At 48.8% G+C, this 14,279-nt stretch overlaps 1 protein-coding gene across 1 annotated transcript in view; it reads left to right on the forward strand.

The window, feature by feature from the left end:
- Positions 1-14,279, forward strand: part of OPCML (opioid binding protein/cell adhesion molecule like) — a 1,015,531-nt gene that overhangs the window by 50,674 nt on the left and 950,578 nt on the right. The window lies entirely within an intron of this gene.

Genomic DNA, 14,279 nt, shown 5'->3' on the forward strand with positions numbered 1-14,279 from the left:
GTTCCACTCCCGTCTACCAGAATCTGCTTCGTTCTCCTTGGCACCTTAAAACGGTCTCTCATCTCAAGTGTCCTCGAGGAGCTGTGTGGCACGGCCCGTTTCCTTCCGAATGCAGCTGCTCAAATCGTTCCGTGGCACATGGGGGGGGGGGGGGGTCCTTGCCAAGTGGTGTCTGCTCCGGTGGGCTCCTTATGCTTCTGGTAGGCCTAAAAATCCACCTCCCTTGTCTTGCTAATGCAGGATTTGTCCCCCTTCTGCTGCCCAGTCCAGTCGGAAAGTGTTCTGATGAGCTCTCCATCACACTGCCAGTTTGGTAACGGAACCCCCAGCCTGTTGGGTAGCGCTGCCTTTCCATGGATCTGTTGCCATGTCACAGAGGGTATGTCTGCACCACCCCCCTAGTTCAAACTAGGGGGGGTAATGTAGTCATACGGAGTTGCAAATGAAGCCCGGGATTTGAATTTCCCGGGCTTCATTTGCATAAAGCCGGCTGGCGCCATTTTTAAATGCCGTTTAGTTCAGACCCCGTGCCGCACAGCTACATGCGGCATGGACTAGCTAGTTCGGATTAGGTTTCCTAGGGAGCCCTGTGTTGCATGAAGTTATGGTTTTTCTCCTCTCTGTGTGGGGTTTGAGTCTGGGGCAAGAATCGATGCTGTTGTCTCATTGGATGCAATGCCTATAAAAAGGATTCTTACTTGAGGCTGCTGGACATAGACCGACCCTGCAGTTCTTAACAGAGCCCAGCCCGGGCTTGTGCAGATCTGAGTGTCTGAATATGCTACAACGCACCTGTTGAACTTTCCTCTCAAGAGCACCAGTCAAATAGTTATTTTGAATGCAAAAGAAATGGCTTTGCAGCCAACACTCCTTTGGGCAGTAGTCTTCCCTTTTAGGTGACGAAGCAGACTCCAGCTCACGGAAACTTATGCCCCGATAAATGTATTTGCCTTTACGGCGCTGTAGGACTCCTTGTTAAATTTTGTCATCTTTTTTTTTAACTTGAAACTTTAAAGTTTGGTAAATACGAACAAAACGGATTTTAACTGATTTTTTCCCCCCCCTTTCAAACGAAAATCTTTTTGCTTTTCATTTAGGGGAGGTCACATTTTGCATGGAATTTTGAAAAAAGTTTCTCCCAAAATTTCCTGAGAGAAGTAATTAGAGTTTTTTTGATGAGATCTTTCCAAGCACAGAATGAGCCACAGGCAGAATCTGAGTCACTTTGAAATCAGACAGATAGGACACAGCTCGGGGGGTATCAGTGCTGTGTGTTTATGGATAGGCCAACAGCATGGACATGCGTTGGTTTCTTTTCTTTGAGGTCCTAGTCCCGCTCCCTATGTGGCAATCACAGCATTGGGAAATGTTAAATTTCCCTCCCAACATGCTTCCTGTAAGTTAAAGTCCCATGTCTCACTAATTGTCACTGTGGGAGGATGAAAAGCAAAGCCAGTGTTTCCACGCAGAAGGGAAGGGATGTTTTCAGAGCTGTTTCTCAGGCCTGACACTGAAGTTTTGACTATGTCCAGAGTAGGGCTTTTATCATTTTCTTCAGCTTTTCCAGGTACCTGTGATGTTTCCAGCCAAACGGTGGCTAGCAAGAGAGCAGAAATCTCTTTTCCTTTCACTGTGGTTGACAAGGGGTGTTTTTTAGGAGGGGTGTGTGTGTGTGTGTGTGTGTGTGTGTGTGTGTGTGTGTGTGTGTGTGAACAGCCAGTCTGCAGGGAATTCACAGGAAGGGAATTTTCTGACAACTTGGGGACGATTCTTTACTTCCTGAATTTAATTAATCTCCTCCATGGACTTGGTTGTGGCATAAGACCCTCACAGAAGTGAAGGGGATTGAATGGGGCCTGCTGTGATTTTTGTCACTGAAGTATTGTATATTAATGACCCACGGGGAGAGCAAAGTTTCTTCTCGCCGTCGACCAGCACTCTAGGCTTTCTGCAGCTGCAGAAAGATTTTCCTTCTTGTTCTCTGCTGTGTCCCTGGTGAATCTCAGAGCTTGTCTCACGCGGGCTTGATTCTAGTTCTGTGTTTACAAAGATGGGTTTTCTTTCTGGGGGGACAATTGTGGTTATTTTCTTTCATTCCCTGGTTGGAATAAGGGCCAATAAAAATAAAGCTGGAGCCAAGACTTGGAAAATGAGTAGCAGTTTGAAGGCCCTGCTTAGTTCTACATTAACTCATCCCTGGACCTGAGGCAAACACACACATCTGGGCCTTTATCTTCCAACGTGAATAATAGCAGAGACATGGAAAGAAGGTGAATACAATACACCTGGGGGATGTTGCCTTCCAGGCCACAGCTGTAAATTCCCATTGCAGCCAGTTCACTTGCCAGTGCTGGAGAAGGAAACAGTTTCTTTACCCAGCGCCCTCCTCCCTCTATGGCTCTGGGGGGTATGCCAAGATGACCTTCAACTGTGTACGAAGACTCTGTCTGCCCACTCATCCCGATGCGGCTTTGAGTGAAAACTGAAAGAACGTCACGCACTTGAGTGACCAGCATTGCGACCTGGTGCAGGGGATAGAATGCCACTCACTCAGATTTGGTCCAGACACGCCTCCGTCATGACCAGTCATTCAAGTGTGCAAAGTTCTTTCAGGTTGCCCATCAGGTCAAAACAAAAACACACTCATTTTGGGTTCCTCCTTCCCCATATTTGGACCCTACATGTGTGCCTAGTTGGCCGTTGCGTTAATTCCATCCTGGTTCCAGGAGTTTGGCACTGTTACTTCTATTGCCTTGATTCAGGACAACTCTTAAGCTGGCGTGTTGTTCTGAACAAAGATGAGTTCCTGAACTGGATCCTATAATTCCCCATTTATAGCATACTCATTGATAGAGCCTTGTATGGATACAAAATTGGTATCTGCAGATATTTGCAAAAATGATCTGAAGATATTCACATCCACATCCACGGATATAAACTAGATACTGCAAATTTGCAAAGTTCCAGATACAAAATGTGTATCCACATCCGCATCTGTAGCCGCAAAAATGAGCAGTGGCTATCTGTGGATTTTCAGGGTTCTTCCCATTGACATAATATCTAAGCAACCTGCGTCGTATAGACTGAACAGCATTGTTAAAAAAAATTAAATCTAGCTAAATTTAAAAATAAAAGTAGTTGTGAAACAAAAAGTTGCAATGTTGCATTTCCATTTTTTTTAGTTAGTTAAAATTATGAGCTGAATTTGACTTGAATTTGTAAATACTTTGGTTTGACCTAAAAATGTTGGTTTTTTTTTTTTTTTTTTTTTAACAAATAAACTATTTACCACTCCCCACTAAAATCCCCACCCAGCTCTAATTGGAACCCAGATAATAGGGACATCTGGTTAATCAGCTCAAGTGGCTAAGAATCAGTTTTTTGTATATTAAATAGCCTTTGATTACGTGTAATTGGGGCATCCCTGAAACCTTGACATCTGATAATAAGGACAGTGGGAAACTGATCTGACAGCTCGTTAACACTCAATTAATGCCGCTCTGCACAGCACAGCAGTAACTTTTTAAAAAATGTATGTGTGCAGTCGAAGTGGAATCAAATTGTGACTGCAATTTTTTTAAGTGCCCGATCTGAAAAAGGCTCTGATTTCTATGCAGCATGGTGTTAACTTTGTGCATCTGTGTGCAATTGAAATGGAATTAAAAGCTGAAGTGCAATTTCTTTAGGTGAGTGCAGTTGCTTTGCCCAGTACAGAATTAGCTCATTTTTAATTTATACATGCAATTAAAGTGCGCTAAGAATAACATTAATAAATCTTTATCCAACTGATTGATTTTTGAAAACCTTCTTTGTGCCTCCTGATGTGTATTATGGGAGAGCCTGTCGTGTTTGGAGTAATAATAAATTTGTCTACTTCATTTAGCCTGTTTCGTTGTCAGAGCACTGTAACCCTTCAGAGGGCAGTTTTTCAGATTGGTCTTACTGAGATCTCCTCTTACGGTGACATCCTAGCACAAAGATGTGCGTACACAGGTTTTTATAGGCTCAGTGTAGGTGATTTAGAGACCTCGAAATGCCAAGTTTGCAGGTACGGTGAGGAGGCGAGACTGGATTGTGGGCTATTTTGAGAAAATGTCCCTTAGCATTTCTCTCGTGGTCAGGTGAGTAGCCTTATCATCCCCATTTTACAGTTGTAGAAACAGAGGTACAGGGAGGTTGGGTGACTTGCCCCAAATCACTATCCACACCAGGATTATAACTAGGAGATGCGCTGGGCTCAGATCACCCAGGCCTCTTAACAATTGTGACGGCGCGTCGGGGTTTTTCCGTCTCCTGCACCCCCGTAATGGCACGAACAGACTCCACCAGCCAGTAGAACAGAGGGGAGTTTATTGCTTCTCCAGGATACAGCACAGCACGGATGTAATATGGTTACCGGGCAGGCCTAGGATGCCTCAGCCCCCCCTTGAGATGGGGGAGACTGGGCCCCTAAATCCCAGCCTGTTGCCTAGGCTGCTTCCTCCTTGATCCCAGACAGAAACTAAAACTCTCTTCCAGCCCTGCCCCCCAGCCAGGGGCTGCATTCCACCTTCCTTTGTTCCTCTCCCTGGGGGGTAGCGGGTCGGACAGGTAGAGAGACCCTTGTCTAGTGACTCATCCCCTGTCCTGCTGGGCTGTGCTACAGACAGCAGCCAGTGGGGGTCACCCACAGCCCCAGCATAGCAACCAGCCAGGTACCAACACTACGTCACAACAATATCATAGTGATTGAAGGTCTGGGAGATAGAAGGACAAATGCTGTATTTAAGAGCTTGTGATGGAGGAAGATGGGTCTCAGATGGGACTTCCAATCCTTCTGGAAGTCTTAGCATGTTCAATCAGCTAATGCCAAGTTGGATGCAGTGTGTCCTCCAGTCCGTTGGCTGGCGGTGTTCTCAGCATCTCCAGAAATCATCCTGCTCCAGGTTAAACCTTTCATGGGTATCGTACGTGTTAGACAAATCTTTGGTGTGCTGTGAGCGATGTTTACTTCAGGGATCTGTCTCCGGTCAACCTAAGCTCTGTGGAATATTCTCCAGGCATGAAGAAATGCTTTTGGTGTCAATGCCTTGCATTCTCAATGAAGACAAAACAACCAGTCCGTCAAGAGCAAAGTTAATGTGAGTAGTTTATGAAGCCCAGAGGGATCAGAACTTGAGGGAGTGCAGTGTGTGTGATTCTTCCAGGATACTGTATCTGAACTACTCACAAAATGGCTGCCCCTCACTGAAGCAAGGAAGAGGGGTTTCCTCTATGTTGAAAGCAGGGCTCTCCTTAGGATTTATGGTGCCGCGTGCAGGGCTATTAAAGTGGAGCCCCTGTGTCTGATGATAGTTGGGGGAGGGAGGGAACAACGATTTTTTTAGAGGTGTGATTTTATAATCTTCAGCAACACACTCATGAAATATTTTTAGAACAAATTTTAAACTCAGGTCTTGTTGACTCTCTTAGTAAATACAGAGACTGACTGTAGCTACGTGGGGTTGGCAAATACCTGTTGAATAGCTTTATTACCACCTCAATGGCTCTTTCATGGGTTCAGTGTTGTGCCAATGAGTCTGGCATGCTTTTTCACTTTGAACAGGATCCTGTCCGGAGTAACAGCGCCATGGCACGGCGACAGAAAGAGGCAGGTGGATGGACATTAAGACCCAGTGGGGCCCCACATTTTTGGGTGCCCTACTCAGCTGCGTAGTCTGTGTATGGATAAGGATGGCGCTGTTTGAAAGGCAAGTGAAACTGACCGCAGAATTGCAGCGTCTCCTGTCAGTCACGTGGCTGCGTAGGCCTCCTCTCCCACTTGTGGTGGTAGCGGGGAGAAGTTCCGTGCACTCCGATGGGTCCCACACAATGCTTCGTATGGCCAGAGGGTAATTAACAACCCTTAGGCTCATTAATGAACCCTCGTTTGCTAACGAGCCTCTCACTGCTTTGTGCAGCAGGCACTCACATGCAGAGCAGGGAACCTCTGTTCTGGGGGTCCATCTCTGAGTAGGGCTTGGAGTGGTCCTTCTCAGTCCCTGGAGCTGTTAAAGAGGGGCTGAGTTCCATGCCAGCAGGTTTATAAGTCAGCTCTCTCTAACCATTCATCTTTGTCAATTGGGGATTAATTTAAGGCCCAGGTTTTTTTTTTCCCCTTTCTTTTTTTATTACATCTGCACGCTCGGTCATGCAAAAAATTACACGATTCCAGAGATTCGGCTGACTCCGCTCTTGGCACGCAGGGGCTGCTTAGTACCACCATAACCATTCAATTAGGCCAGGCACACAAAAGAGATGTCGTGGAATAATACAGCCTGGACTTCAAAGCCATTTTGTCCTGCTCTGAGCCCGCCACAGAGAGCACAGGGCCCTTTCTGAACCCTGCAGCACCTCTCTGGAGCAGTGCTGTTCCCTGCCACCTGTCTGGAGGGACATCTCCCTTCTTCGAAACCGGAGATGGGGAGGGGTGGGGCCACATGATGGTCTCAGAACTGTAACGTACCAGGGCTGCGAATGCATCCGTTTTCCTTCCTTTCCTTCCAGGTCTCTTTTTCTCATCCTCATTCCTTAGCTGTACAGCAGGGCTGCTTGGGATCTGTAGCCTCCTAGGTTTGGCACGGTGCACACATGAAACAGAAAGGCAGATCACAATCTAAACCAGGCATTCTCTGCCCCCACTCTGCCACTGATGGAGTGCGTCACTTCAGGCAAGTCGTTTCTGCCACGTTGTGCCTCAGTTTCCCTATCTGTGTCTGCAAATGGCATGTTCACTGTGAGAAATTCTGCAAGGGTCTCTGGAAGAAGAAGGTGTCCCCAATGAAGTTGTAATGAAGTTTCTGCGTGGCGCTGGGAGAGAGTAAACTGGAGGGTGTCTTTGGTTGGGAAAACATAGCGTGTCTCATGGTTTTGCAAAATCTAAGCCAGATGTGGTTTGGCTCCAGGTCTTAATTGATCGTCACCTCCTGAGGGGATCAGATCCATGGTTCCAGCTTTGTCTGAATCTTGGATCCCGGCAGGGACTGCAGGGGATAGGGGCCCCAGAAATGTATGACATTAGATACTGCATCTCTGTACTTGGAGGAGAAATGGAAGTGGACCCGTAAGGAGAAAGTGAGCTTAGCGGCCATGTAAAGAAAGTGGTGTGGGCATTCAACGATTATCTTAGCAGCTCGATCTCTCCCAACGCCTGGTTCGCTGACAGATTTCCCACCACGAGGTAACGAGCGACGTTCCTGCCACTAGCCTCCAACAATGCAGCTGAGGCCTCTAAACTCAGTTTGTGTGATAGCAGCCCAGCTTGCTGCTGGGTCAGACTGCAGTGCCAGGACTGTAATCAGAACCCTTTGCTAGAAGCCATGCAGCTGCTGTATGTTGCAGGCCTTGGGATCGCTTGTTTGTCTTAAACTCAACAGCAGGTTTGCAGTGCACATGCCAGGTCGTAATCGTCCTTTCTCTTTTGAATTATGATTTTTAAAGTTACTCTGGCTGCGTTGAAGTGAAGAGGGAAATCACTCTCTCTCCCCCACCCTTTCCCTTGAAAAGAATTGGATTGACCCCCCCTAAAAGCCAAAGCACTGTTCCATCAGGAAATCAGCTTTCATTCTGGCTCTGCCTAGGAGCCATGAGGATGAAATATTAAGCACCAGCGCAGGAATGACACTGTTACAGCGGGCGTAATCAGATGAGTAGCTAAAGGTCTGGCATTCTTTGGGGATGCTAGTGATTGATCAGCCCCAGCAAAAATAAATAACCCGGCTCTTTAGATCGCACTTTTAAATATTTAATCTGTATGCATGTGAAGGATGAGTCCTACTGGGCGCTCAGGACTGATTCAGTGGGTGAATTTATCACACGCTCCCTTTCGGGGACACTGGCCGGGTGATTTAGATTTCTTGGCCCATCACTATCTTGCTGAGGTGTGATAGGCAACAGGTGTGGTTATCAGCCTGGCCAGGGATGCTCTATTGGTGGGACTCTTCCAGAGGATGTGCTGCGCGGATTCACGTGAGCCATGTAGCTGGGTCTTTGCAACTGGACCCTCCCTGATGCTGCTTTGTGGAAGAATAGAAATGTTGGGGTTCAGTCTCACAACTGCTCATTTTCTCATGGTTAAAGGGCCGGGTGGCTTTGTCCCCCAGGTGCGGCTGGGTAGAGGAATCATCGAATCGTAGAATCCTAGGGCTGGAAGAGACCTCAGGATGCATCGAATCCACCTCCTGCCCAAAGCAGGACCAACCCAACTCAATCATCCCAGCCAGGGCTTTGTCAAGCCAGGACTTAAAAACTACTAGGGATGGAGGTTCCACCCCCACCCTAGGGAACCCATCCCAGGGCTTCCCCACCCGCCTAGGGAAATTGTTTTTTCTAATATCCAACCTAGACCTCCCCCACTGCAACTTGAGACCATTGCTCCTCATTCTGTCATCTCTCACCATTGAGAACAGCCTGGCTCCATCCTCTTTGGAGCAGGCTGGACAGCTGGGTTTCACAGCTGCAAGCCCCCTGGCTCCTCTGCTGCTGAGTATAAGCAGTGATGCTGCGGTGTCTCATAGCAGGAAGCTCTGCCTTTTGTACCAACGCAGGCAGTCCTCAAAGCTGGAAGTTTTCAGGGGGTGCAAGGAGTCATTTAGGGACAGAGCTGAAATTAGAAAACTCCTCAACTTGTCTTGCTAAGGGTGGTGTTAGCTGAGCAGGCAAGAACAGATAGCTCGGTTGCAGTTCAGATAGCACAGTGACCTTGAAGGCACGAGGAAATAATGGTGTTCGAGGAACTTCATTTGCAAACTAATTAAAGCAACTTCTCCCATCCAGGGTACTGCCAGCTTTTTGCCTGAACATCCCAGTAGCTGGTACAGTGGTCAGCAGATGAAGTGGCAGGTGATGTTAGCAGCAGCGTTTGGATCTGGTACAGAAAGTTGTTTAATTTGTGCTCCCCTGGCTCCGAGGCTTGTTTCAGGCTGGGAAGCCACCGACAGTGCGTGGAAACAGGCCTGGCTGATCCAGAGTGAGTTTTGCTAAAGAGGGGTACAGATGGAGAGGCTGGAATGTTCCATTCTCCTCCCTCCTCCAAAACGGGAGCAGATGGTCCCTCTTTTGTGTGTTGCCACTTGTGCTGGCTGCTGGACTTCCTTCATCCCCGTGTGCTCTAGTTCCATTGGCTGGAGCCCATGGACTCAGACCACTGGAGCTGAAAGGCTGTGAGCTTGGTCGCAACGCAGGGGAACAGGAAATGGTTTAATCTTCTACCGAGCAAAAGGACGGGAGGCAAAAGGGCTTGTCTAGACAAGGGAAATTTGATCCGCTTCATCCACCTGTGCAAACTCCTCATGTAACAGAGGTTGCACTAGTATGAACCAGAGCAGTGAATCGACATATACACATTGGGAGTTTGCACTGTGGTGAACCCCCCACTCCCAAGATGCATAGTGAATGAGATACCTTGGGGGGGGGGTCCCTTTACTGGAGTGACCACTGCCAAGAGGGGGAGTGTATGTGCATGCGCAGGAAGCTGCAGAGACCGGGTGGCTATTGAAATCCTGTGGATTTGTGGAGAGCAAGCCTCGTGCACTTGCCGTCAATTAAGGGCTTTTTTAATGCTGGCTAAAACTACAGGAGGGACTGGCAGTGATGTTTATCATTAAAGTTGCTTAACGCTTTCCATGCTAAGTCCCTGTTCCTGAACTTGAGCCAATCAGGCTGAAACTTTGCGAGCTTGTTCCCTGCCTCGGGCTGAATTTCTGTAGACTGCATAAAGCGAATGATGCAGCCATTGCTGAGATCAAGGCTCAGAGAAAACAGGTGTTTTTTGCTGATGTTAAAATTTCCACCTAAGAGCGCTACTGTTTCCACGCTTTGAAGCAGGGACTGGAAATTCTGCAGGGAGAGAGTCCTGCAGTCAGGGAGGTGCCCGCTGCTGTCCCTGTGAAACTCCACCCATGTGTGGCAGAGTTATAATTTGCTGGACGTTGTCGTTAGTACGTGCTCAGTAGGGCTTGCTGCTAAGATCTTTGCACTTTCTGTTGCACTGAGCATGCTCTAATTCCACACAGCTCTTGTGTTCGGTGTGCCCGAGAGCCTTCCGGCATTGCCTGCGTTAGCAGTTGGCAATCACCATGTGCACTGGGTATGTGTACAGGGAGGAGTCCAGGAATCTTAGGATTAAAGCCGAGAATCACCATTAGTGGCTGAAAACTTTTCAGCGGTGACATGTAACAACTGATGTACCAGAAAAGGGAAGGAGAGGAACTGCTAACAAAGTTCCAACTATTGAGCTTCCCAAATAAGAAGTCGTTCTCCACTGAAATACTTGCAAAACAACACACACACACACACACACACACACACACACACACACACACACACACACACACACACAAGTTTCTAAGAGACTCATTTTTTTCAAAGTTACAGACTATCACGACTACCCCCGTGAGACTTAGATATTCGCAGTTAAATAACCTCTGTGTTTGCAATATTTGAGCCCTTTCATGTAGGTCAACGCAAGGGAATAGAGCAGATGCAGAGATAAGGATTTTGGATCTTAGGTGAAAATGGCAAGTTTTTTAAAGTAACAACTTAGCAGCGGCCAGCTGCCCACCTGGCACAGGGAGAAGTCTCTTCCTCTGGGGAATGAATTTGCAAATCTCCCTTGGGCAGCATGTTGGTTCGTCACTCTCTAAGGGGATGTCTACACTAGCTCGTTAGTTCGAGCTACGTAGGCAAATGAGGGCAACCAGAGTTGCAAATGAAGCCCGGGATTTAAATATCCCAGGCTTCATTTGCATGTTCCCGGGCGCCGCCATTTTTAAATCCCCTTAGTCCGAACTAACTGCCAGCGGCTAGACGCGGCAGTTAAACGTTAATTCGAACTAATTCTTTAGTTCGAATTAACTGTTACTCCTCATTCCACAGGGAGTAACAGTTAATTCGAACTAAGGAGTTAGTTCGAATTAATGTTTAACTCCCGTGTCTAGCCACAGGCAGTTAGTTCGGACTAAGGGGGATTTAAAAATGGCGGCGCCTGGGAACATGCAAATGAAGCCTGGGATATTTAAATCCTGGGCTTCATTTGCAACTCCGCTAGCCCTCATTTGCCTACGTAGCTCGAACTAACGAGCTAGTGTAGACGTACCCTAACATACTTTTCTAAGGGTTAGATGGTGACCCTAAGGACATGTGGTTCCCTGGCCCTTTGCATCTTGTTACCATGCCTATGGGAGCTGTGCTTCCACCTGCTTTTTTATGTACAGTTAATGTGAAACTGCCGGACTGTCTGGTGCCCAGGGAGATAGCAGGTTTACACCCCGGGCAGTGAACTGTTGCTCCTTTGAAATCATAAATGGTGTGAGAACCAAGGTGCTTTGCATTCATGGCCTCCCCAAAGAAAAGCCAAGTTGAGGCCCTCCTGCCAAAACCAGTGTGGTGGGGAGTTGTTATATTCTATTATATATTTAGTTCTGCATTACGCATCTTGAACTCAGTGTTGTACTGATGAGATCACCTGACTCTGTCATCTGTGCTGTTCCGAATGTACTTAAGTGCCACTGGTTCCATGTCAGGCTGAATCCCGGCTGTCCGCTCCCCCAGCCGGTGCTGGAAGCACAGCGCTGACATGGAGAGGGAACGGGAGACACGCGTGTCAGGTTGGAGAGGAGGCGAGACAGGTGTGGAGAGCTCAAGAAACCTGCCCGCCCCGCAGAGAGAGGCTTGTAATACACATGCTAACACGGACTGGGAGACTGGTGAGGAAGTGAGGATGACACAAATAGGAGACGGAAACAGATGTTTTCCCGCAAGGACAGTAAGTGAGCAGTAATCACAGTCAAACTCCTGTGGGGAGCAGATGGGCTCTGTCAGCCGCGCCACACAGCTCCAGGAGACTTAAACAACCTTTGGCCGAGAAGAAAAGTGCTCAGTAGAACACATGGCTTTGGATGTGACTTTGGTCTGACAGGCCCTTTCCAGCACAACTGCTAGTGAAATAGCTATTGTAGCAGAGACCAGCTTGGAGATGGACAGGGGACTGGGAGGGGTTGCCTGTGTTCTAACTAATGACAGCTGCAAAGATGTGGAGGGGCAAATTCATCCTATGGCATTCTGCCCCCGGAGCATGCTCCAACAGGTCACGTTTATATCCACAAGCAACCCATGCGGGGTCTGTCTGCATTGGATCCCCTCTCTTTGCTGCAGCAACTGCCCAGGAAAGCCAAAGATGGTAGCTATGGCTGTGACCAGACAAATGGGTGTGGAATAGTTCCCTACTAACCCTTCAGGAGTCAGGGTTTGTGTTTCCATAACTGCGAGCCCCACACGGAATAAAGAGCTGGCTAGATGGAAGAAGGAAAGCAGGAGTCCAAAGACAAGAGGAAGAACCAAGGTTAGAGGGCACAGAAGACAGCATGGTCCAGTGCAGGCCTGGGCAAAATATGGCCCGTGGGCTGGATTTGGGCTGCCAAGCCTCCGGATCCAGCCCATAGAGGCAGTGGGAAGAAGCCCTTGGCAGGCTCTCCTGCTTGCCCCGCAGCCCCGTGCAGAAATGTGGTTGCTGGGCTTCCTTTCTGTTTCAAAACTGGAGGGGAAGGGGTAAGTTTCAGGAGCTGTCCCTGCCCCCCTCTGGTGTCTGGAACCGGTGAGGTCTCTAGAGGTGTCTGGCCTCCAGCCAGTGTGGTAGCATCTCGGCGCTGGGCAGTCGCTGTGGTTTGCCTGGAGCTGGCAAGACACGTCCTCCCCCTCTGGCCGCCAGCCCCAGCTGATCTGGGCTGCTCTCTTTTATAGCCGAGCAGCTCAGGCATGCCCAGTGAGGCTCAGGGGGTGGAGCCTTCTCAACCCTCAGGACTGGTTTAACCCCCTCCTGCCCAGCGTGGGGAGGAGACATCCTGTCACAGGGTCTTGCCCGGGAGCGGGTTAAAAATGGCTTTTCAGGTCCTAGCTCCATGACAGACCATGGCCTGCACGTGGATGCTGAGTCCTCAGCTGTCTTCAGCACGTGTGTTTTTATGATATCGTCTTCAACCCCTCCGAGCTGATGTTGAATTCCATCTCTTACTGGCACAGCTGGGAGTGTCGGTATGTGGTGTATGCGCACCAGGCTATATGCACATCATTGTTTCTGAGATTGAAATAAAATGGCAGGTGGGTAACTGTACTGCCCCGTGGGCCAAATCTACTGCTGCTGTAAAGGGGCTGCCCCTCTCCTGGAATCCAAGGGAACCTGCTTGCGCCAGGAGTGAATTGAGCTTTGTTTGGATTGCAAACCTTCCCGCTGTTCGTTAAACACTCTCATCAGCAGAGCCCTGATGTGGCGGCCAGGTTCCTTGCTCGAGTTTCAACGACTGATTGCCTCCCTTCTGTGCTCTGTTTGCTGTCTCCATTTCTCTGATCACCGACAAAGGGGAGTATTAAGAAATTCGTCTCCTTGCAGATAATCTCTCTCCCCAGGCAGCCCCATCCTATCCGTCTCCAAGTACCATTCCCTTAGCTCCGTCGGTCCAGCTCCATCTCTCACGCTGAGCCCCAAAGATCAGGCTCCTGCCTGGCACGTCAGGGCCCTTTGGACTCTGTTGTGCCTCTGTGACCAGGCTTTCTAACGAACCCAGCGCCCGTGACAGAGGCCCGAATTTCCCAAGTATCCAGCTCCTAGGAGCAACCCATGTTCCGAGGATGCCCCATAGTGTTTCTGGAGACGTCTCCTTTTGAAACTCCGCCCCCTTCATGTGGAACTGAAATGGAAGACGAGCTCTCCTGAAAATCTTAGCCCCATTGTGGCTCCTTAGGCGTATCTTCGGCATTGGGTCCAGCTCTCCCCTCTGCATCCTTGGGTGTTTCCTCAACAGTGGGTTGGACCACAAGCCCTTTGAGGTGGTTGGTGGTGGCATTCCGCATCTGCATCCGTGGGTCGCGATGGGATGGAGGAGTCCTGAGGGTGTTCTGGGTCAGGTAGGCTGGGGATCCCAGCTTTCCCCCTGAGTCAATGTGCCCACCCTGCAGTCTTAGCACTCTAGCTCGGCTCCAACTCGTGAGGCTGCCTCTCAGCTGCAGTGTAGACACACCCTTGGGAATTTCAGCCGAGGTCAGGGCCCCATTGTGCCAGGCGCTGCACAGACACACAGGCTGTGTCTACACTACAAGGTTTTTGTGGCAGAGAGTATGCTAACGACGGACTCATTATCATGAGATGCAATGTCATTAGCGTATTTTCTGCTGATGCTTTTTGCGCAAGGAGTTTTTGCACAAAAAGAAGCAGTGCAGCCGCTTCCGTTTTGCACAAAAAAACCCTTTTGAGCAAGATCCTTATGCCT

Source organism: Pelodiscus sinensis, chromosome 25 (genome assembly GCF_052426305.1).
Source record: "Pelodiscus sinensis isolate ZL-2025 chromosome 25, ASM5242630v1, whole genome shotgun sequence".
Taxonomy (NCBI): domain Eukaryota; kingdom Metazoa; phylum Chordata; order Testudines; family Trionychidae; genus Pelodiscus; species Pelodiscus sinensis.